Consider the following 23,446-nt stretch of genomic DNA (forward strand, 5'->3'; position numbering starts at 1 on the left):
CACAGCCACTCTGCACGAGAGTCTCCGGGCCGTTCTTCCAGGCATTCTGGAAGAGCTGTTTTGCCCTTCTCCGGTACCGGGGGTGCTTGCGCCACCGGTGCCGTCGAGTGAGGCAACGGCTGGCCCTTTGCCCGGGGTGAGGTCCCGGCTTCGGCTGCCTCCCAGGTGGACTCCCCGACGACGTAGGGGGAGGGAGCTTCGCCGCTCCCGGCCAGGGAGTCCACCTCTCGACACTCCCACCGTGGCCGTGTTTCCATGGAGTCGGGACGGGCATGGCTTCAGACACAGGTCCGTGAACTTGTGTATGATACCGATGATGAGGCCTCGTGGGAGGCAGAGGAGGACATCAGATATTTCTCTGACGAGGAGTCTGATGGCCTTCCTTCTGACCCCACTCCCTCCCCTGAAAGGCAGCTTTCTCCTCCCAAGAGTCTGTCTTTCTCCGCCTTTGTCCGGGAGATATCTACGGCCATCCCCTTCCCGGTGGTTGTGGAGGATGAGCCAAGGGCTGAGATGTTCGAGTTCTTGGACTATCCTTCTCCACCTAAGGAAGCGTCCACAGTACCCATGCATCATGTCCTGAAAAAGACATTGCTGGCGAGCTGGACCAAGCCACTAACTAATCCCCACATTCCCAAAAAGATAGAATCCCAGTATCGGATCCATGGGGACCCAGAGCTGATGCGCACTCAGTTGCCTCATGACTCTGGTGTGGTGGATCTGGCCCTGAAGAAGGCTAAGAGTTCTAGGGAGCATGCTTCGGCACCCCCGGGCAAAGACCCCAGAACCTCAGACTCCTTTGGGAGGAAGGTCTATCATTCTTCCATGCTCGTGGCCAAGATTCAATCTTACCAGCTCTACACGAGCATCTATATGCGGAACAATGTGCGGAAGCTGGTAGACTTGGTGGACCAGCTCCCTTCTGAGCAAGCCAAGCCGTTTCAGGAGGTGGTCAGGCAGCTGAAGGCATGTAGGAAATTCCTGGCCAGAGGGGTATTTGATACCTTTGATGTTGCGTCCAGGGCCGCTGCTCAAGGTGTGGTGATGCGCAGACTCTCATGGCTGCGTGCCTCCGACCTGGAGAATAGGATCCAGCAGCGGATTGCGGACTCCCCTTGCCGAGCGGATAACATTTTTGGGGAAAATTTCGAACAGGTGGTAGAACAGCTCCACCAGCGGGATAACGCTTTCGACAAATTCTCCCGCCGGCAGCCTTCAGCATCTACGTCATCAGGTAGACATTTTTATGGGGGAAGGAGGGCTGTTCCCTACTCTTCTGGTAAGCGTAGGTACAATCCTCCATCTCGACAGCCTGCGGCCCAGGCTAAGCCCCAGCGCACTTGCTCTCGTCAGCAGCGTGCGCCTCAGCAAGGCCCCACAGCTCCCCAGCAAAAGCAAGGGGCGAGCTTTTGACTGGCACCAGCAGAGCATAGCCGAGATCAAAGTGTCTGTGCCGGACGACCTGCCGTTCGGGGGGAGGTTGAAAGTTTTTCACCAAAGGTGGCCTCTTATAACCTCCGACCGTTGGGTTCTTCAAATAGTCCGGCAAGGATACGCCCTCAATTTGACCTCCATGCCTCCAAATTGCCCACCGGGATCAGTCTTTCAGCTTCCAGCACAGGCAGGTACTTGCAGAGGAACTCTCCGCCCTTCTCAGCGCCAATGCTGTCGAGCCCGTGCCACCGGGGCAGGAAGGGCTGGGATTCTATTCCAGGTACTTCCTTGTGGAAAAGAAAACAGGGGGGATGCGTCCCATCCTAGACCTAAGGGCCCTGAACAAATATCTGGTCAAGGAAAAGTTCAGGATGCTTTCCCTGGGCACCCTTCTTCCCATGATTCAGGAAAAAGATTGGCTATGCTCTCTGGACTTAAAGGATGCTTACACGCATATTCCGATACTGCCAGCTCACAGACAGTATCTCTGATTCCGTCTGGGAACACGTCACGTCCAGTACTGTGTGCTACCCTTTGGGCTCGCCTCTGCGCCCAGGGTGTTCACGAAGTGCCTGGCTGTGGTAGCAGCAGTGCTTCGCAGACTTGGAGTGCACGTGTTCCCTTATCTCGACGATTGGCTGGTGAAGAACACATCCGAGGCAGAAGCTCTACAGTCCATGCAGATGACTATTCGACTCCTGGAGCTACTGGGGTTTGTGATAAATTATCCAAAGTCCCACCTTCTCCCAGTACAGAGACTCAAATTCATAAGAGCTCTGCTGGATTCTCAGACGGCTCGTGCCTATCTTCCGGAGACAAGAGCCAACAATCTGTTGTCCTCGTCTCCCGGGTGCGAGTGTCCCAGCGGATCACAGCTCGGCAGATGTTGAGATTGCTCGACCACATGGCCTCCACAGTTCATGTGACTCCCATGGCTCGTTTTCGCATGCGATCTGCTCAATGGACCCTAGTCTTCCAGTGGTTTCAGGCTGCTGGGGATCTAGAGGACGTGATCCACCTGTCCACGAGTTTTCTCGAATCCCTGCACTGGTGGATGATTTGGCAATTTGACTCTGGGACGCCCTTTCCAAATTCCTGAGCCGCAAAGTGCTGACTACGGATGCGTCTCTCCTGGGGTGGGGAGTTCATGTTGATGGGCTTCACACCCAAGGATGCTGGTCCCTCCAGGAGCAAGGTCTACAGATCAATCTCCTGGAGTTACGAGCGGTCTGGAACGCTCTGAAGGCTTTCAGAGATCGGCTGTCCCACCAAATTATCCAAATTCAGACAGACAACCAGGTTGCCATGTATTACATCAACAAGCAGGGGGGGCACCGGATATCGTCCCCTGTGTCAGGAGGCCGTCAGCATGTGGCTGTGGGCTCGCCGTTACGGCATGTGTCTCCAAGCCACATATCTGGCAGGTGTAAACAACAGTCTGGCCGACAGGTTGAGCAGGATTATGCAAACTCACGAGTGGTCGCTCAACTCCAGAGTAGTGCGCCAGATCTTCCAAGTGTGGGGCACCCCCTTGGTAGATCTCTTCGCATCTCGAGCCAACCACAAGGTCCCTCAATTCTGTTCCAGACTTCAGGCCCACGGCCGACTGGCATCGGATGCCTTCCTCCTAGATTGGGGGGAAGGCCTGCTGTATGCTTATCCTCCCATACCTCTGGTGGGGAAGACTTTGTTGAAACTCAAGCAAGACCGAGGCACCATGATTCTGATTGCTCCTTTTTGGCCGCGTCAGATCTGGTTCCCTCTACTTCTGGAGTTGTCCTCCGAAGAACCGTGGAGATTGGAGTGTTTTCCGACCCTCATCACCCAGAATGAAGGGGCGCTTCTGCATCCCAACCTCCAGTCTCTGGCTCTCATGGCCTGGATGTTGAGAGCGTAGACTTTGCCTCTTTGGGTCTGTCAGAGGGTGTCTCCCGCATCTTGTTTGCTTCCAGGAAAGATTCCACTAAAAGGAGTTACTTCTTTCTATGGAGGAGGTTTGCCGTCTGGTGTGACAGCAAGGCCCTAGATCCTCGCTCTTGTCCTACACAGACCCTGCTTGAATACCTTCTGCACTTGTCTGAGTCTGGTCTCAAGACCAACTCTGTAAGGGTTCACCTTAGTGCAATCAGTGCATACCATTACTGTGTGGAAGGTAAGCCGATCTCGGGACAGCCTTTAGTTGTTCGCTTTATGAGAGGTTTGCTTTTGTCAAAGCCCCCCATCAAACATCCTACAGTGTCATGGGATCTCAATGTCGTTCTCACCCAGCTGATGAAACCTCCTTTTGAGCCACTGAATTCATGCCATCTGAAGTACTTGACCTGGAAGGTCATTTTCTTGGTGGCAGTTACTTCAGCTCGTAGAGTCAATGAGCTTCAGGCCCTGGTAGCCCATGCTCCTTACACCAAATTTCATCATAAAAGAGTAGTCCTCCGCACTCACCCTAAGTTCTTTCCGAAGGTGATGTTGGAGTTCCATCTGAACCAGTCAATTGTCTTGCCAACATTCTTTCCCCGTCCTCATTCCTGCCCTGCTGAACGTCAGCTGCACACATTGGACTGCAAAAGAGCATTGGCCTTCTATCTGGAGCGGACGCAGCCCAACAGATAGTCCGCCTAAATGTTTTTCTTTTGATCCCAACAGGAGGGGAGTGGCTGTAGGGAAACTCACCTTATCAAATTGGCTAGCAGACTGCATTTCCTTCACTTACACCCAGGCTGGACTGGCTCTTGAGGGTCATATCATGGCTCACGATGTTAGAGCCATGGCAGCGTCAGTGGCCCACTTGAAGTCAGCCACTATTGAAGAGATCTGCAAGGCTGCGACGTGGTCATCTGTCCACACATTCACATCTCATTACTGCTTGCAGCAGGATACCCGACGCGACAGTCGGTTCAGGCAGTCGGTGCTTCAGAATTTGTTTGGGGTTTAGAATCCAACTCCCCCCCTCCTAGGCCCATTTTTTATTCTGTTCCAGGCTACACTCTCAGTTAGTTGGATAAATTGTTAGGTCAATCTCAGTTATGTCCTCACCGTTGCGAGGCCCAATTGACCATGTTTGTTGTTTTGAGTGAGCCTGGGGCTAGGGATACCCCATCAGTGAGAACAAGCAGCCTGCTTGTCCTCGGACAAAGCGAATGCTACATACCTGTAGAAGGTATTCTCTGAGGACAGCAGGCTGATTGTTCTCACAAACCCGCCCGCCTCCCCTTTGGAGTTGTCTTCCCTTGTCTTTGTCTTGCTACATACGGGACTGACGAACACGAGCCGGTTCGGGCGGGAAGACGGTCGCGCATGCACGGTGCGCATGGGCGCGCGAGGGCTAGCAAACGTCTTTGCTAGTGAAGATTCCGATTGGAGGGGGTTCCGTGGACGTCACCCATCAGTGAGAACAATCAGCCTGCTGTCCTCAGAATACCTTCTACAGGTATGTAGCATTCGCTATGTGGCCATGAGGGATTCTTCTTTTGGAGCGGCAGTTCTGTCTCAGGGAGTGGTGGCTTCCCACCATCTTTAGGGATTGTTTTGGTACATCCTACCAGTTTCTGGATTCATCTGATACAAAGGCTAACAAAGGTAAAATGCCTTACCTAATAATTTTCATTTGCCTTTATTACAATTTTTTTTAAAGTAAACAAAAAGCACTGCTTTTATGAGACCAAGACAAGAAAACAGGACTTTTCTTCCGTTCCTGATTGGTTTTCTGTAGTTCTTCATTGGTGAGAAAAGCTTCCAAGTGGTTCATGCCTAGTTCTGCCTTGTGATGAGACGTATACTGAGGGACTGGCCTTCCGATATCACTGTCTTCAATTCAGTGGACATCACCCACCAATTTCTGAATTGATTGATCTGTGACTAAAGGAAATAAAATTATTAGGTAAGGCATAATTTTACCGTATTAGGCACAATTTGAACATATGCTTAAACTAACAGACAATTTATATCTGTTCTTTAACATGGACATCTTGGAAGGGGGAGTAGCGTGATCAACAAGATCAGCCTTTTTAAAGGTATGTTACATTTTACTAGATCACATGGTTCTTCTTCCTTCAGATTGCTTGCCACTCTTCTGTCTACAAATTTTTTTTCTTTAAAGTTTGCGTTCTCTTTTCAACACTGATAACAAGGCAGCACACTATCCTAGATACCTACTTGAGATTTTTTTCATCTTGATTAGCTCATTGTAATTCAGGATGCATTGAGGCATATTTTCAAAGCACTTTGGGAGGCTAAGTTCCATAGGTTTCTATGGAACTTTGGGAGGCTAAGTGCTTTGAAAATGAGCCCGATAGTGATATATTTCCCTTGGACTATCTATTAGCCTCATTTCTCTGGCGTTTTGAAACCATCACCTTAAATACATTTTGAAGTTCGATTTTTCCTTACTTTGATTTTCTAAACCTGTCTATCCATTTTCATTAAGCTGATGTAAACCTGTATGTGTATTTACTGCTCTATGGATAAATGCTGTTATTCTTTACTGTAGACTTGATTCTGGTTTACTGTTTTTTTTATTTTTGTACAACTCTACAATTCACCATTAGGTTATAGCTATATATACAGGTCAACCTTCTATTTAGTCACAGTTTGTCAGTTATTTAGATTTATACATATATTTTTTTGTTTCTGATATTTTGTAATAAGTTGATTTGCTTGTAATCTTATTTTGCAACTAATATTGGCTCTTTTGTTTTCTTTGTCCACTTACACATTTTTTTTACACAAAATGTATATATGTGCTTGAATCATTTCAAATTTTTTATTTTGTCTTTAGCCTTTTTATGAGAATGTATTTTTATGTATATGTATTTACTAGTTTTTATTGTGATTAAATTTTAGACTCCTGAGGCAGGCACTATTGCCGAAAGTGTCATGTCGAGTCCAACTTTAATACAGAATAAAGTGTATTATTTTTCATCTCATCTCTTGGGTTTTTCTCAAAGTCTTGTTGATCATGCTACTCCCCCTTCCTAGATTTGCTTTGTCCGTAGCAGATCCTATTTCTCCACTTTGGTGGTCAATCCCTTTAACATGGACAAACATATGTGCATGAATTGAGTGGGGTGACTTTGAGAAAAGAAGCATGTGCATAACATTGATTCACCAGTATCCACACACGGGAAAAATTCGTACAGTCTACTTTTATGTGTGTGCTTAGTTATAAAACGCACCCCAAAATTAGCAAGTATAAATTTCATGCTTTTGAAATTAACATCAGAATCATCATGAATATCCTTTCTCAAAACAGTACTGTGAAGAGAAATTGTAGTAGGTTTGTCAGGGAGAGGGGAATTTCAGTTGGAGAAGTTAAGGTGAGAAAGTTCTACTGCAAATTCATCCCAGAGTACTGCTAGAACTGAAAAATGAGCTTGCAGAGCTATTGTTAGTAATATGTAATTTATCCTTAAATCGAGCATGGTACCGAAAGATTGGAGAGTGGCCAATGTAACGCCGATTTTTAAAAAAGGTGTCAGAAGAGATCCGGGAAATTATAGAGTGGTGAGTCTGACGACGGTGCCGGGGAAAATGGTAGAGACTATTATAAAGAACAAAATTACAGAGCATGTTCAAAAGCATGGATTGAGACAAAGTCAGCATAGATTTAGTGAAGAGAAATCTTGCCTCAGCAATCTACTACATTTCTTTGAAGGGGTGAACAAACGTGGATAAAGGTGAGCCATTGATATTGTGTATCTAGATTTTCAGAAGGCATTTGACAAAGTACCTCATGAAAGACTCCAGAGGAAATTGGAGAGTCATGGGATAGGAGGTAGTGTTCTATTGTGGATTAAAAACTGGTTAAAAGAAAACAGAGAGTAGGGTTAATGGTTAGTATTCTCAGTGGAGAAGGGTAGTTAGTGGGGTTCCCCAGGGGTCTGAGCTGGGACCGCTGCTTCTTAACATATTTATAAATGGCCTAGAGATGGGAGTGACTAGTGAGGTAATTAAATTTGCTGATGACACAAAGTTATTCAAAGTCGTTAAATTGTGGGAGGATTGTGAAAAATTACAAGGGGACCTTGGGAGACTGGTGTCCAAATGGCAGATGACGTTTAATGTGAGCAAGTGCAAAGTGATGCATGTGGGAAAGAGGAACCCAAATTATAGCTACATCATGCAAGGTTCCAGGTTAGGAGTCAGACCAAGAAAGGGATCTAGGTGTCGTCGTTGATACGTTGAAACCTTCTGCTTAGTGTGCTGCTGCGGCTAAGAAAGCAAATAGAATGTTAGGTATTATTAGGAAAGGAATGGAAAACAAAACTGAGGATGTTAATGCCTTTGTATCGCTCCTTGGTGCGACCGCACCTCAAATATTGTGTTCAATTCTGGTCGCAGCATCTCAAAAAAGATATAGTGGAATTAGAAAGATAAAGGGAAGGGACGACTTCCCTATGAGGAAAGGCTAAAGCGGCTGGGGCTCTTCAGCTTGGAGAAAAGGCCGCTGAGGGGAGATATGATAGAGGTCTATAAAATGAGTGGAGTTGAACGGGTAGATGTGAAGCGTCTGTTTACGCTTTCCAAAAATACTAGGACTAGGTGGCATGCAATGAAGCTACAATGTAGTAAATTTAAAACGAATCGGAGAAAATGTTTCTTCACTCAACGTGTAGTTAAACTCTGGAATTCGTTGCCAGAGAATGTGGTAAAGGCGGTTAGCTTAGTGGAGTTTTAAAAAGGTTTGCACGGCTTCCTAAAGGAAAAATCCATAGACCATTATTAAATGGATTTGGGGAAAATCCACTATTTCTGGGATAAGCAGTATAAAATATTTTGTGCTTTTTGGGGATCTTGCCAGGTATTTGTGACCTAAGATTGGCCACTGTTGGAAACAGGATGCTGGGCTTGATGGACCTTTGGTCTTTCCCAGTATGGCAATACTTATGTACTTATGTAATCACCTCCAAAGAAAAGTATATAACCATTATATAATATAGCTACGTTAATGTAAATCAGGATTTAGAATTTTTGTTACCTTTTTGTTTTTTAATCAGCATGTCAAGGAAGATATGGTAAGATAAATGCATTTTCTGTACACATTTTATGGTTTATTAAAAATTTGCCATACTGCTTCCTTTACACAGACAGGTCTAAGCAGTATATAATTGTCAACTCAAAAAAACAGTTAAGGAGGAAAATACTCTTTCCATTCTTTTAAAAGAAAGCAAATGAGCTCTAAAAAAAAAAAATCTCACCGTTTTGTCTCTTATATTATGAATATTGCACACCAACGATGTGTGGGTTTTAAGTCTTCTTGTTGAGTTGCTGATCTACTGTGTCACTATCATTGTCAGTAACTTTTTGAAACTCAATAAAAAAAATTTATATTAAAAAAATATATATACAATCAATGGTACTAAGCCACGTAGACTACTGCAACGGAATTTAAGCGGGATGCAAAGAACAAATTATAAAGAAACTTCAGACCGCTCAAAACACGGCAGCCAGGCTTATATTTGGAAAAACGCGATTCGAAAGCACTAAACCCCTCTGAGAAAAACTGCACTGGCTCCCAATCAAAGAACGTATTGCTTTCAAAATCTGCACCCTGGTTCATAAAATTATCTACAGCGAAACCCCGGGATACGACAGACCTCATAGACCTACCAACCAAAAACACAACAGGATCAACATGAACATACCTAAATCTGCACTACCCAAACTGCAAAGGACTCAAATACAAATCAACCTATGCATCCAGCTTTTCCTACATACGCATACAACTATGGAAAGCATTACCAAAAGCCATGAAAACAACTTATGATCACCTAAACTTCCGGAAATCATTAAAAACTAACCTGTTCAAAAAGGCATACCGTACCGACCCAACAAATGCCTGTACCCTGCAACACAACGAAACCAAAGCTCGTAATGGACATACAATAACTCTTCCTCTCTACAATTCCCTAATATGTCTGTACACACGAACCTTATTCTACCACAACATTACTGTATTTGTTCATACCATAATTGGCGAACGCCTTTACGGTACTATGTAAGCCACATTGAGCCTGCAAATAGGTGGGGAAATGTGGGATACAAATGTAACAAATAGTCAACCCCTCTGCCTGTAAATCTTTTAACTTGAATTGTAACTACATGGCTACGAATTATAAATTTATTGAATAAAGAATACTAAGGGGACAATACTATTTCTATTTTTCCCAAGAAGGGAATATAAGCTAGAGTGTATTGAACTTCTTTCTAGCTCTTCTGCATATTAGTTAACAGAAGCAGGACAAGAAAGCTGGCCATATAGAATTCTTCCAGCTTCACATCAGCATATACAGCCTGCTCATTGCTCTTGGACAGGACATGGAAATGATTTTCATACTGTGCTACTGTCTGAAATAATAAGACCTTAAAGTGACTACCTGAGTGTCCCTATCCAGTGCGCAAGTCAAAATGATGGCAACCACTCTGGAGCATGGAGTAATTTGTATACACAGACTTGAATACATTCCAATATGTTCCTTAGGTGAAATTTTAGCAAAAAATAACTTTTTTAAAAATACATTGTCATTGATACTTTGCCCCAGATACTAAATGTTTTGAATGCTTTTATTTCATAAAGTAACCTTCTCATCTAACTACTTTTATTGTCCTTATTAATTGAAGTTTTAATTTCAGCATTTCATTTTTTTCTCATTTTATCCTCCTTTCCTTTTGTTTTCTTTTCAACCAGTTACATATTCTCCAAATCTCCTATGTATTTTAGCAGTTAACTGGCGCCAATGCAGAGAGCCACCTTACCACATTTGTGAGTGGGAACCCCCCCCCCCCCCCCCCCCCCAATGAGCATACAAATTACTGCTGTGTTAAGAACATGACCATAAGGCTCACATACTGACAGATAAGATGACATTAAAAAAAAAAAAAAGGCAGTCGCAAGCAATCTGTGTTAGACCTCCCCAACACTACCACCAAACCGATATCCTGACAATGGGCACCCATCACTTCCTTGGATTTAACTGGTACTTAACCCCTGATTTCTGTTTTAAAAAAAAAAAATTGATGCTCAGGCTCCCTAAACTTCCATATCTTTTTGAAAGAGGATATTAACTATTCTGCCCTGATACAAAGAAATTTTGGAGGGACCGCAATATGGGAAATTACTCCCAGGTCTGAAGCAGTTTGGAAGACTTGGCTTCCCCTCTGCGTGACCTAATATTCTTCAATCGCCCTACTCCCACCCATTCCCTCCCCCCCATACCTTTGAAAGAGGCAGGAGCGATACCCACTTGCCCCTGCTTTAGCAGCACCATCTTTGAAAATAGTGGCGCCTGACCTAGCATTGTGCATCCTGGGATGCACTGAGTAGGGTCAGTCTGCCAAATAAGGGGAATTGAGGTGGCTCCTCACAATGATGCTAGGGTAGGAAGACCATTTGTAGATCTCCTCCTTTGAAAACTTAGCAAACCGAGAGCTTTTGATGTACCTATGTCGGATGACACCACCTATTAGTGAGACCTTGTCCTTTGAGAACACTTGCTACAGGTGAGAACTTTGCTTTCTCTCCAGCAGAATCCAAGACATAATGACAGCAGCAGTGGAAAATTCAGAATTCATTTTGAAAATGCAAGTCTTTATGGCTGAAATCATTTATATAACCCCATGGCACATAGCCATATGAAGCAAGACCAGTGGATTAGTCAAGGAGAATTAAGACAGATCAAAATGGAAGAATTACCAAAATAATTCCTTGTCAAATTCTTTAGCATCAAATTGTGCTCATCATGGATGCATCCCACCTGGGCAGAGGGCTCATTCAAAGGACCTAGACATCCAGGGTCCCTGTTCCTTTCATTTTCATATCAATTCCTTAAAAATTGAAAGTAGTTCTGCATGCCCTGAATCTTTTAAAACCATGTAATCATTTTATACATGAACAGGCTTGGAAGAATAGGATACCATCTCTTGGGTTAGAAGGCTATCGGCGTGGAAATGGATGTTCTTTATCAGATAACCCTAAAAACTGAAGTATCTAGCAGAACGAGACACTTTAGGCAGACTCTATCTTCACCTGTTTAACCCTGTTCTAAGGGCTTGGTTTGGTAAAAAAAAAAATATATATATATGTATGTATATATATATATATATATATATACATATAATTTGCATTTCCTATTTTTACAATGGCATTAGATACCTTTTTTTTTTTTTTCTTAAAGTTTCCTTGTTGGTGTTTGTACCTTCACTGAAGTGCACATAAGTGATTTGAGGGGGCTTTGTACTTCAATTGATTGCATTTATGTATATACGTTTCTAGAACATGGCTCTTGCATTTCTTCATGAAAGCAGTAAAGATTAGCGCATATGTGTCTAGTCACTGACACCACTCAGCAGCTTCTAGGTACAAATGTCATGGAATGGAAAATACATATATATTTCTTGGTATCATAAATAGTTTACAAAAGGCTCCATGTTTAGCAGAGCCTTTTTGTAAAATGAGAGAATTGTTTGGATGTCCCAGTTCCTACCTAGACTTATACAAAATGGAGTGCTATATATTGCCGTGAGCAACCGTTTCTGACAACAGTTAAGTCTGTTTGAGTTGTCTGTTTATAAATTTTTAAACAAAGAAAATATATTTGTGTGCATGTATCTCCTATTCAGTGTATAACTTTTGGGCATAAACATAAGTGCTGGTAAAGCCTGATTCATTAACTTTGTCAATAACCTTGGAGTAAAGTAGCAGCACATAATGGTTTGTGGAATATAAGAAGATGCAGGCCATATTGTGCTGCCTCATAAATACAAGGCCTTCATCTTCTGAAAATCTGGATCTACTATTATTGAATTCATTGCATTTGTGATATGAATGTCAGCAGTGCTTTAGCAGCACGTAAATATTGGAGTTGAGCCTCTCTAGATATCTCCAATATTAACTGTGCTGCTGAAGTAAAGTTGGCCAGTCTACAGTTTGTGTGCTAATGGTTAATAAAATGTATATCTAAAAACATCCAACAATTTTACTGAATTTTGCATTTCAGTACTGGCGAAATGTCCTGATGAAGAAAAATTCCCATGAACTCAGAATGTTTGGTGGTGGAAAATATTGACTGCATCAAGTGTGAATATTTCAATAGCATTCTTCTTTTTCTTTTTTTTTTTTTCCAGTTCTATTCATGTGTAAAATTTATCACAACAGGAAAATCCTATATAATAAAACGCACCTCCAACATTCTGAAGCTGACTGCATGGCTGAGGCATTCCTGCTCTCTGTATCCATCTCCTGAATTGACATCACGTACTTCTGGGTTCGTCATAAGCAGAAGTGACCAACCATACGAGGTTTCTCAGCTTCAGAATGTTGGAGGTGCGTTCTATTAAATAGGATTGGTCAGTTCCTTGAAGCACAGCCAGAGCTCAGCGTCCTGCACAGTAACGCTCAGACACCAGAGAGAGGGGGGGGGCCTGACACCAGTGGGAGGGAGGGGGGGCTGACACCAGAGAGGGGGGGGGGGGAGGTATCTCTGTCACACACATACACACACTTTCTCTCACAGTCAATGTCTTTCTCACACTCACTGTCTCTCACACACACTGTGTCTCACACTGTATCATGTTCACTCTCTATGTGTCACACACTCTCTTGGTCTCATACACAGTCTCACAGAGAGTCTGTGTCTCGCACACACTATCTGTGTGAAACATTCTCTCTCAGTGTCTCACATACACACTTGCACACACTGTCATTCTCACTCACACATTCACTCTCTCACACATAGTCACTCTACTACTACTACTACTACTTAACTCACATACACTCTCTCAAACATACACACTCCAAGGAAAACCTTTCTAGCGCCCGTTTCATTTGTGTCAGAAACGGGCCTTTATTACTAGTTGTAAATAAATCTGATTCTTAGTGTATATTTTTATTGTCAAAACTGAAATCTATACTTTTTAACAAGGCAAAAAGTATTCATGAAACTGTCACCAATTACAATATTCTGCCTACACTAGTACAAACAAAAATATTAACAGCAATGACAAATGAGTTGCAAGTGTATTTCAACATGGAAAAGCTGAGAAGTAATGCAACCAGCATTTGGTTTAGACCTTTCTCTGATATATTTCCCTGCAATTCTTTTTGTCTTGCATACCTTTCTCTTGGCTTGTTGTAAGAAAATGTAAGAGAGACACCTCAAATGTCCAGCTGAGAAATAGGACTGAAATCCAGTTCAGGGAAATATCCTGAAGGCCTGTATCATACAGATGACATGGAAGCATAGAATGGTCTGTGAAGTTGAATGGAGAGGTCAAGCTGTAACAAGAGGACATCTTTACCTGAATCCAGAAAGCATACAATGTCGAGCATCAAGAGCAAAGCAATTTGTGCTGTGTCCCTCACAAAAATAAGTTTGCCTAGGCTGAAAGGCATTTCATGTCCCAAAACATTTGAACTTGTAAAAGAACAGCCATTTGTCACCCCTTGTAAGTTTGAAATTGGACAGAAATTTTCAGGACAAAATGGATCAAGATTTTGTTTTGTTTTGTTTTTTCAATCAAGATCTGAGAAGAGCACCCCATTGATGGGGCACAATCCCTGGATGAGCGTTTATCAAGTCTAGGAAAAATGGAGACAGCATAGAAAAACAATCCTTCATTAATTTGGCTGGGGCTGCATTAGAAAGTGAACCCAATTGTCTTAAGAGTTGAGAAGCTTTTGTAGACCAATAGTGGTTAGAGGTGTGAATAGTGAGACTGATAGAGAGAGACAGAAAAATAAGATGGAGTAGAGGAGAGGGAAAAAGAGTGAGAAAAGGCTGCCACAGTTTGAAGATATTTACAATGCTAAAAGTTGGAGGAGGATGTTTTCCCCTTCTCCATGTGCTTTCTGCCCTATGTATCAACTTCTTAATTTTTCTAAGTTGAAAGGAGAGCCAGGGTTGTCCCCCTGGGTGAGTGTTTAAAGGTAGGTGGCAAGCCAGCAAGACAAAGACTTGAATGAACATGTTCTGAAAATACAGAGGCTTTATCATCCAGTGATTGTGAAAAAACTTTAGAACCCAGTGGCATTGAAGTAGCAAACAGTTAAGTCCCAGTAGGACCTCCACCAGATGGTGGATAATAAGAAAGCAGATCTAGGGAGAGAAAGTGAGCAATCAATACACACCAGAAAATGTTCAAGACATTGAAACAGGTAGCACATTAGTGTGGGTAACTAAGGGATGAGTAAAGCAAGACGCATGTGCAAAGGAGCATACTCTGTTCCTTTCTCGCACACCGGTGATGGCTGCATGCTACAGCAAAGCCAAAATTTAAAGTGGTTGAGCACCAAGACCTTGCCAGACATCACAGGAAGGGGTGGGGCTTGCAGGAGTGTCAAACAGTGAGGCACAAGAGGTGCAAGTAATTGAGTGTACAGGAAGTAACCTTATTAAATCCTGCAGTACAGAGCAAAAGGGATGTAGCTCAATCAAGACAGAGCAGGGAGGGTGTGGTTCAGGCAGCCGTATTAAAAAAAAAAAAAAAAACATCTAGCCACAGGGAACACGAGCAGCCCTCCAGTATATGTCTTTACCACAGAGGTGCAAGCTTCAAAATTAATTCAAGTAGGCCAAGTTTTACCTTGGAACCTTGTAAAATATTCCTGGAGGATAGTGCACACTGAAACACGGGGTGGCCCTGTCTTCATAAGTTTCACAGCTGTGAAGGAAACATGCTTTAAAAATTTTTTGACTATAATTGGTTTTTTGTTTTGCTTCTATCCCTCTGCGTGGCTGTATCTGTTAAAGTATAACATAAAAATAGCCATACTGGATCAGACCAATAGGCCATCTAGCCCAGCATCCTGCTTCCAACAATGGCCCATCCAGATCACAAGTACTTGGCAGTCCCAGGGTAGGCAGTTATTTCTCCCATGACCATCTCAATAACAGATTATGGACTTTTTCTCCAGGAACTTGATCAAACCTTTTCTTAAACCCAGATACTCAAACTGCTGTTACCACATCCTTCAGCAACAAGTTCTAGCGCTTAACTAGTCTTTGTGTGAAAAAATATTTCCTCCTATTTGCTTTAAAAGTATTTTCCATGTAATTTCATTGAGTGTCCCCTGGTCTTTGTACTTTTTGAAAACGTGAAAAATTGATTTACTTTTACCTGTTTTACACCACTCGGTTTTAGATCTCGATCATATCCCCTCTCAGCCGTCTCTTCCAGTTCCATCCCCCCTTATTTTCTCTTTGAATCTTTTCTAATTCCGCTGTATTTTTTTGAGTTACGGCAACCAGAACTGAGCGCAGTACTCAAGGTGAGGTTGCACCATGGTGTGATACAGAGGCATTATAATATTTTTGGTCTTATTTTGCATCCTCTTCCTAATAATTCTTTGCATCTTGTTTGCTTTTTTGGCTGCCGCCACAAACTGAGCAGAAGATTTCAGTGTATTGTCTACAGTGACACCTAGATCTTTTTCTTGAGTGCCAACTCCTAAGGTGGACCTTAGCATCAGATAACTATAATTCGAATTATTCTTTCCTATGTGCATCACTTTGCATATGTCCACATTAAATTTTTCTTCTGCCATTTGGATGCTCAGTCTTCCAGTTTCCTAAGGTCTTCCTGCAATTTTTCACAATCTGCATGTGTTTTGATAACTTTGAATAGTTTTATGGCATCTGCAAATTTAATTGCCTCAGTTGTTCCGATTTCCAGATCGTTTATGTTAAATAGCACCAGGCCTAGTATAGATACCTGCAGCACTCTACTATTCACCCTCCTCCGTTGAGAATTATGGCCATTTAACCCTACCCTCTTGTTTTCTGTTCAATAACCAATTTCTAATCCACAGAAGGACACTGCTTCCTATTCCATGACTTTAATTTTCTCAGGAGTCTCTCATGAGGAACTTTGTCAAAAGATTCATACCAACACCCTCTCTCATGTTGCTAAATACATACATATAGATATAGATCTGACTTTTTTTTCAATACAAAATCTGAAAACCTTCACAGGATAGTATCTTGGATCTCATGTACCAAACTCATCTTGAATTCATCTGAGGTGCTTTGGATTTCACATCACAAAGCTCCTATCTACGTTTGTCCTTCCATTGACTCTACCCCAGTACCAATTAAGGAAGCTGTTTTATCGTTGGGCATTCTCCTTGACAATACATTATTCTGTACTCGTGCTTCACAAGTTCTGAAATCCTTCTGTGTTGTTAATAAGATTATATCACTTTGACCATTCTTGAAGAAAAAGACTTTGAAGATGTTAATACATGCACTTATAAACAGTCCAGAAACTAATGTAGCTCGTTACTTGTAGGCTTGCCTCTGTATTCACTTAAATATATACAACTAGTAAAGAATACAGACACTAAGTTGATTTACAGAATGAAGAGAATTGACCATCCAGCTTATAATCAAAATAGAAAAACGCTTATATTGTGACCCAAATCGGGAGATAGACGTTTATCTCACAAAAACGAATAAAGCGGTATAATTGAAAGCCGAATTTGGACGTTTTCAACTGCACTCCGATGCGGACAAAGTTGATGGGGGCGTGTCGAAGGCGTGGTGAAGGCGGAACTGGGGCATGGTTATCGGCCGATCAGAGATAGGCGCCTTTCGCCAATAATGGAAAAAAAATATGCATTTTTAGCGAGAATTTAGGGCACTTTTCCTGGACCCTGTTTTTCCACGAATAAGGCCCCAAAAAGTGCCCTAAATGACCAGATGACCACTGGAGGGAATCGGGGATGACCTCCCCTGACTCCCCCAGTGGTCACAAACCCCCTCCCACCACAAAATATGCTGTTTCACAACTTTTTATTTTCACCCTCAAATGTCATACCCACCTCCCTGGCAGCAGTATGCAGGTCACTGGAGCAGTTATTAGGGGGTGCAGTGGACTTCAGGCAGGTGGACCCAGGCCCATCCCCCCCCCCACCTGTTACACTTGTGCTGGTAAATGGGAGCCCTCCAAACTGCCCCCCCAAACCCACTGTACCCACATGTAGGTGCCCCCCTTCACCCCTTAGGGCTACAGTAATGGTGTAGACTTGTGGGCAGTGGGTTTTGAGGGGGATTTTGGGGGGCTCAACACACAAGGGAAGGGTGCTATGCACCTGGGAGCTCTTTTACCTTTTTTTTTTTTTTTGTTTTTGTAAAAGTGCCCCCTAGGGTGCCCGGTTGGTGTCCTGGCATGTGAGGGGGACCAGTGCATTACGACTCCTGGCCCCTCCCACAAACAAATGCCTTGGATTTATTCGTTTTTGAGCTGGGTGCTTTCATTTTCCATTATCACTGAAAAACAAAAACGCCCAGCTCACAAATTGTCGAATAAAACATGGACGTCTACTTTTTTCGAAAATACGGTTCGGTCCGCCCCTTCACGGACCCGTTCTTGGAGATAAACGCCCATGGAGATAGACGTTTTCATTCAATTATGCCCCTCCACGTGACCACTACACTAGCTTCCAGTCAGATACAGAATTCACAGCAAACTTATGATAACCCATAGAGTTTAGAGGTCTGCCACATTACTGGTCATCTTAAATTATTCCTTAATCTCTAGTTCGATCACAAAGGCCATCTAATGCCAATTTTGTGGTTCCACCTTTTACTAAGATTTGATTTAGATGTATTTTGTGCTATGGCCTTTGCATGTACTGCCTCCACTGTGTGGAACTCGCCAGTGGATCTTCATGAAGATCTATCAGAAAAACAGATTTGTCAGCCTTAAAAACCTGGCTGTTGTCCAAGGCCTTTGATTAACTGCTTGCATTACTGGTAAATCATGGTGGGGAGGGGTATTTCTCTTGTTCTTCCCATTTTCTTTCCTACTTGTTTCTTTTTTTTTTTTTTTTTTTTTCCCTTTTCCTCCTTTTAACACCTTTTGTGTTTCATTGTGAAAGTTATATATTGTGCTATTCATCTTATCCTTATGTTTGCTGTGCTTCTTATTTTGGAATTGTACACCACTACAAAGCTTGTGTGATGCAGCAGTATGTCAAATTATGAATGAATGAATAAATAAATGTCCTGGCAGTTTAGTAAGTGTGGACTGCTTAATGTTGACAGTCACAAGCCACTGCACAATTGGTATTAACCCATTAAGTATTGCTGTAATTACAGAAATTAAATAAACCAAAATCCCAATTGTAGATAAAAATATGTATATTTTTGTAAGGTGTTGACACATCCCACTGTGTTCTCTGTTTTTTTTTTTTTTTTTTTCTTTAAGTGAGGCTCCTGTAAGTGGTACAGTTTTGTTTCCTTGTTTTTCTGTTTTTAAAGTTTGCATCTTCTAAATTTAAACATTGATACAGGATAATTTTGAGAAAAAATGGTGGAAATATACTGCTTTGTTTGCTCGCTCGTTTTGTTTTAATTAGGCCACTCTCCACGACCCATCTTAGCCCAGGAGCTGAATCTAGTTTTTCACAGCCATTGATTAGAGCACAAACATTTTCATTGTTTTTCCCTAATATATTGTAATGTAAGATCTAATTATATATAACTTTTTATTTTTCAGAAGTACAGTTGCACAGCACTTAGCAATAGAAAATTGTGTGCCATGTTTTAGGGCTTCAAATCGTGCTAGCAATTCCCATGCAGCAATGCTGACAAAGCCCATTCAAAGTGAATGGGCTTTGTTGGCACTGCCAAGCTGGGATTGCTAGTGGGGTTTGATAAGAGGCCCTAAGTTAGTTAGAAACGGGTCACAGAAGGGAGATCCAATATCCCAAGGATCTTGCCTTTAAACAATGTTTAGAAAAGCAGGGATAATAAAATTGTGACAATAGGGGAAGAGCAATACTGGAAAAAGTTCAGATCCACCCCAGAAAATTGCTTTAATTCAAGGATGCCGATTGTTGATCCTGTATACTTGACTGGCCATTTTTGAGACTGGGATTCTGATGATCTTTGTATTTTTTTTTTCTTTTAGGTACAAGGGAACCAAGAGAATATCCTGCATTAAGAACTGGAATGTGCAAAAACACATGCTTTTCAGACATCACTGTGAAACATACATTTTTCAAGGGCAAGCACAATACAGAAAATCCTCACACAGGGATGATGTTATTCAACAGAGCCCAACATAGGGGCTTTCCTCCAACACTTAGCTACAGATAGTTCAACTATCCATGCACATCATCTTCAACCTGCTGCTGTTGTGTGGGACTTCATAAACCTTACATTTTCCATAGAACTTTTCAGATGGGCTTTTTGACTAGTCTCCTCAGAGTGTTTTTCATTTAACTTTCATAAAAATTGTGTACATTAATACTTTTCCTGGTAACGTTCCTAGTTAGGTTTTCAGTCATTTTATGTCAGCTCAGTGTGGCATCTTTAGGTCTTGGGCACCTGTTCAGGGTTTTTTTTTATCATCAAGTCATTTGATTTCACTGTGGCTATTGTTCCAGACAATATGTCCCAAAAGAAAGCCCTCAGTGGCTTCAAGTGCTCCTGGTGGAATAGGACTAGATTTGTTACAGATACTTACAGTCGATGACTGCAGTGGCTGGAAACTGGCCATGATCCCTCTTACTGTATTCTGTGTGCACAAATGTTAGAGGAATTTGTAGCTGTGAGGAACTGCACAAGATTTTTGGTGCAGATAAGACCAGTTCTTCAAAGTCAGCATTGGAAATATTAGTTTCCATGGGTACCTTAGCTGCATTAGATGCTGGGGATGCTTCAACATTGAGAGTGACTTTATTGATGCTCAATGTTGAGGGTGATCAAGGCCATTAGAATCAGTCATCATTCAATTCCTGCCCAAAAAAGCAAAAAGATTCTTAATCATCTTTGCCAAAATATCACAATGTTGGCCATCAAGCAGAGACTGGGACATCTCAGTGTCACAGCACTTTTGAAGCACGGCACCGAGAGCACTGATATTGTTGGTGGCCTCCAAGGACCCTTTACATGAGAAATGCTTATCCTTTGTGGCATTGAAGGTGGCGTACCAGCTTCCATGGACCAAGGACCCCACCTTCAATACACCTAAAGTAACTCAGGAGGGTATGGACACTCCAACTTTGATGTCCATGCCTATTTTGATGGCAGATTTCAAGAAGCGATTCATGAAGAAATTCAAGGAAAGGATGGAGCACTTTGCTCAACACAATGTTGCTTCTTCAGTATCATCTATGTTGAGACCAGAGGCTATCCAACTGGTCCTCAAAACCCATGCATTGCCTGATGGATACTTCAGCAGATTCAAAGAGACTGTCTGTTGATCACACTAGTGTCCATTTTCAGTGCATCAGGGGAGCTGGTTTTGCTGGCAAATTGAGAATCCTCAGTGTCTCAATACCCTTGGCCAAGTCCTGACCCCCAACAGATTGAGACAGGCAGAGACTCAAACTTCGCCACTGGAGTACTTTTATGAGTCTGGTTGAGAACACTTCTGGGTCCCCAAATCTCTCTTCAGATCCCTCTCCATTTAACAAGATTATATATACTTCTTCACCAGTTTGAAAGAAGGCCCAGTCCACCACATTTAAGTTAATGATAGAGGAGGAGCCCAGAGCAGAAAAGTCAATTATTTGATCCACCCAAGGAGGCTGTGACAGTGCCCATTGACAATCCTGAAGGAGGTTTAAATGAGAAGACAACCTTGCGCACACACACACACCATCTCTTGTTTCTCCTACTAACAGGGTTGACTATGCAGTCCAGAAGGCTCCTGAATTCAATAAGCACTGTTTCCCTCAACATTCCATGGTGGTTGAATCTGCTCTCAAGAGGCAAAGGTTCCAAGACTCACTCCTTGGTTTCCTCTAGGAGAGAAGCTTAGACATTGCAGCTTTGTAGGAGAAAGCTTTTTCAGAATGCTATGCTAACTTTCTGCATAGCATCTTACCAGCTCCTCATAGGCATATACTTGTGTGACACAGCACATAGTGTAGCTGAGAGTGCCAACTATGTCCTTAAAGGGAAGGACACAGAGTTCTTTGGCTTAGTAACTAATGGGAAGGAGTGCAAGAAATACATGATCTGTGCGAGCAATAATTTTAATATCATTTCAAGACTCACCTGGATGAGGGCCTCAAACCTTAGACTTGATGTGCATGAAAAGCTTGCTGATGTGGAGTGCTGTGCTTTTCAGGTGCAAAAATCTGCTACTCTCATCAAACAGTATAGTAACCTTTTAAGACCCAGCCTCCTCCAGGAGGTATCTGCAATGGGCAACTGGAGATCCTAGTAATTCTCAAAGGTGTAGGGATCCTCCAGCTTCCCACCCCTCCCATGCTGGGCAGAGATCTCAATCTTGTACTAGACAGTAGAGGGCCTAAACCCTAATCAGCTTTGCAGCCAAAACCAGGGATGGGGTTTTGACTACCTTTAAGAGAACATGGCATTGATTCCTAGATCCATTCTAGATGACCCACTGGTAGGAGGGAGGTTAAGCCTTTTGCAAATCAATGGCCCCTGAAAATGTGTCTGGATGGAGGACTGTTCAGTTAGTAGATCTTCCTCAAAATTGTCAGTCAAACTTTCGGCATCAGGAAACACTTTCAAAGGCATTCTCTTCCCTCTTAGAAATAAATGTGGTAGAACCTGTGCCACCAAAGGAAAGAGGGGAAGGGATTTTATTTCAAGAATTTCTCGATCACGAAGAAAATAGGAGGATTCTATCCCATTCTAGATCTCTAGGGCCCTGAACAAGTGTTTTGTCAAACAAAAGTTCAGGATGGTTTCCCTAGCTCCTTAATACCACTTTCTTTAAAAAGGGGACTGGTTATGTTCTCTGGACTTAAAGGTTGTTAATACCAACATACGGATATTATCCAAGTCACACAGTGAGCTCAGGCCACTGGGAATCTTCAACATACTATGTTGCTTCTTCTTAAGGAACTACTGTCCTGGTGGACAGTACTTCCCAGTCTGGTATAAAGAATGCCTTTCCAAATTCCACAACTCCCAAGTGACATCCAAATGAGTAGGGAGCTCATAGACAAGAGTTTCTACATTCAGGGCTACATGAACAACCAGAGAGGAATGAGATTGTACCTCCTGTATTAGAAGACTGGGCCATTTCTCATGAGACCCCCTTGATTGATCTTTTTGCCATTCTTTCCTTATGATGCAGTCAGTAGGTTGCCTTCTACTATGCCAATGACCTAAGTTTGAATCCTGCACTGGGATTTCTGTCAGCCAGACTTTGGCCAGCTCATCTATCCATCCACTTTTGGTCAGTAAATGAGTGCCCAGCCTTAGTTGGGGGATAATGATGACTGGGAAAGGCTATTTCAAACCACCCCACTATTAGTCTGCCAAGAAACCATCATGACATAGCAGCTCCCATAAGTTGTTTGTGACTTGATACATGCGTACAGGGAGATATCTTTATTCCCCCATTTCACAAAAAGAAGGTTCCAAGATGGGGGCACATGGCAAGCTAGTTTCAGATCCCTTTTCTTTATTATTGGGAGTAAGAGCATGTGTATATGTATTCTCTGTTCCTCTCATAGCAAGAACCCTTCTGAAGTTAACCAGGGAACTAATGGAGTAGCCTAATGGTTAGTGGAGTGGGCTTTGATCCTGGCAACATAGGTTAGATTCCCCCTGCAGCTCCTTGTGACCTTGGGCAAGTCACTTAACCCTCCATTGTCTCAGGTATAAAACAACTTAGATTGTGAGCCCTCTAGGGACAAAGTACCTGTATAATGTGTACAGCACTGTGTACGCCTAGCAGTGCTATAGAAATGATTGGTAGTATGTCCTTGTATTGGCCTTGGTTCCTGCTTCTTTTGGAACAATCCTTCATGAGTCTCATGAGACTGGAATATTTTCCCAACACTGATCTTGTAGGATCAGGGAATGTTGCTGCATCCAAGCATTAAATCCTAGCCTTCACAGTTAGAGGTTGAGAGGTTAGTTTTAGCTTCTCTGGACTTGCTGACAATGTGTCAGGTTTTGTTGCCTTCCAGAAGAGATTCTACTAGGTCAAAAGGTATGCTGTCTGGTGTGACAGAAAGGCAGTAGATCCTTTTTCCTGTTCCACACTAAAACTCTTGAATAACATCTACATTTCTAATTCAAGT

The 23,446-nt window shown here is 42.7% G+C and overlaps 1 long non-coding RNA gene across 1 annotated transcript in view; it reads left to right on the forward strand.

The window, feature by feature from the left end:
• LOC115468620 overlaps positions 1-22,978 on the forward strand; it is a 155,593-nt gene extending 132,615 nt beyond the window's left edge. The window contains exon 3 of the long non-coding RNA XR_003941897.1: positions 19,339-22,978. This is a non-coding gene — a long non-coding RNA (uncharacterized LOC115468620). The remainder of the gene's footprint in view (positions 1-19,338) is intronic.
• The last annotated feature ends 468 nt before the right edge of the window (positions 22,979-23,446 follow it).

The sequence above is a fragment of the Microcaecilia unicolor genome, chromosome 4 (assembly GCF_901765095.1).
Source record: "Microcaecilia unicolor chromosome 4, aMicUni1.1, whole genome shotgun sequence".
Lineage (NCBI taxonomy): Eukaryota > Metazoa > Chordata > Amphibia > Gymnophiona > Siphonopidae > Microcaecilia > Microcaecilia unicolor.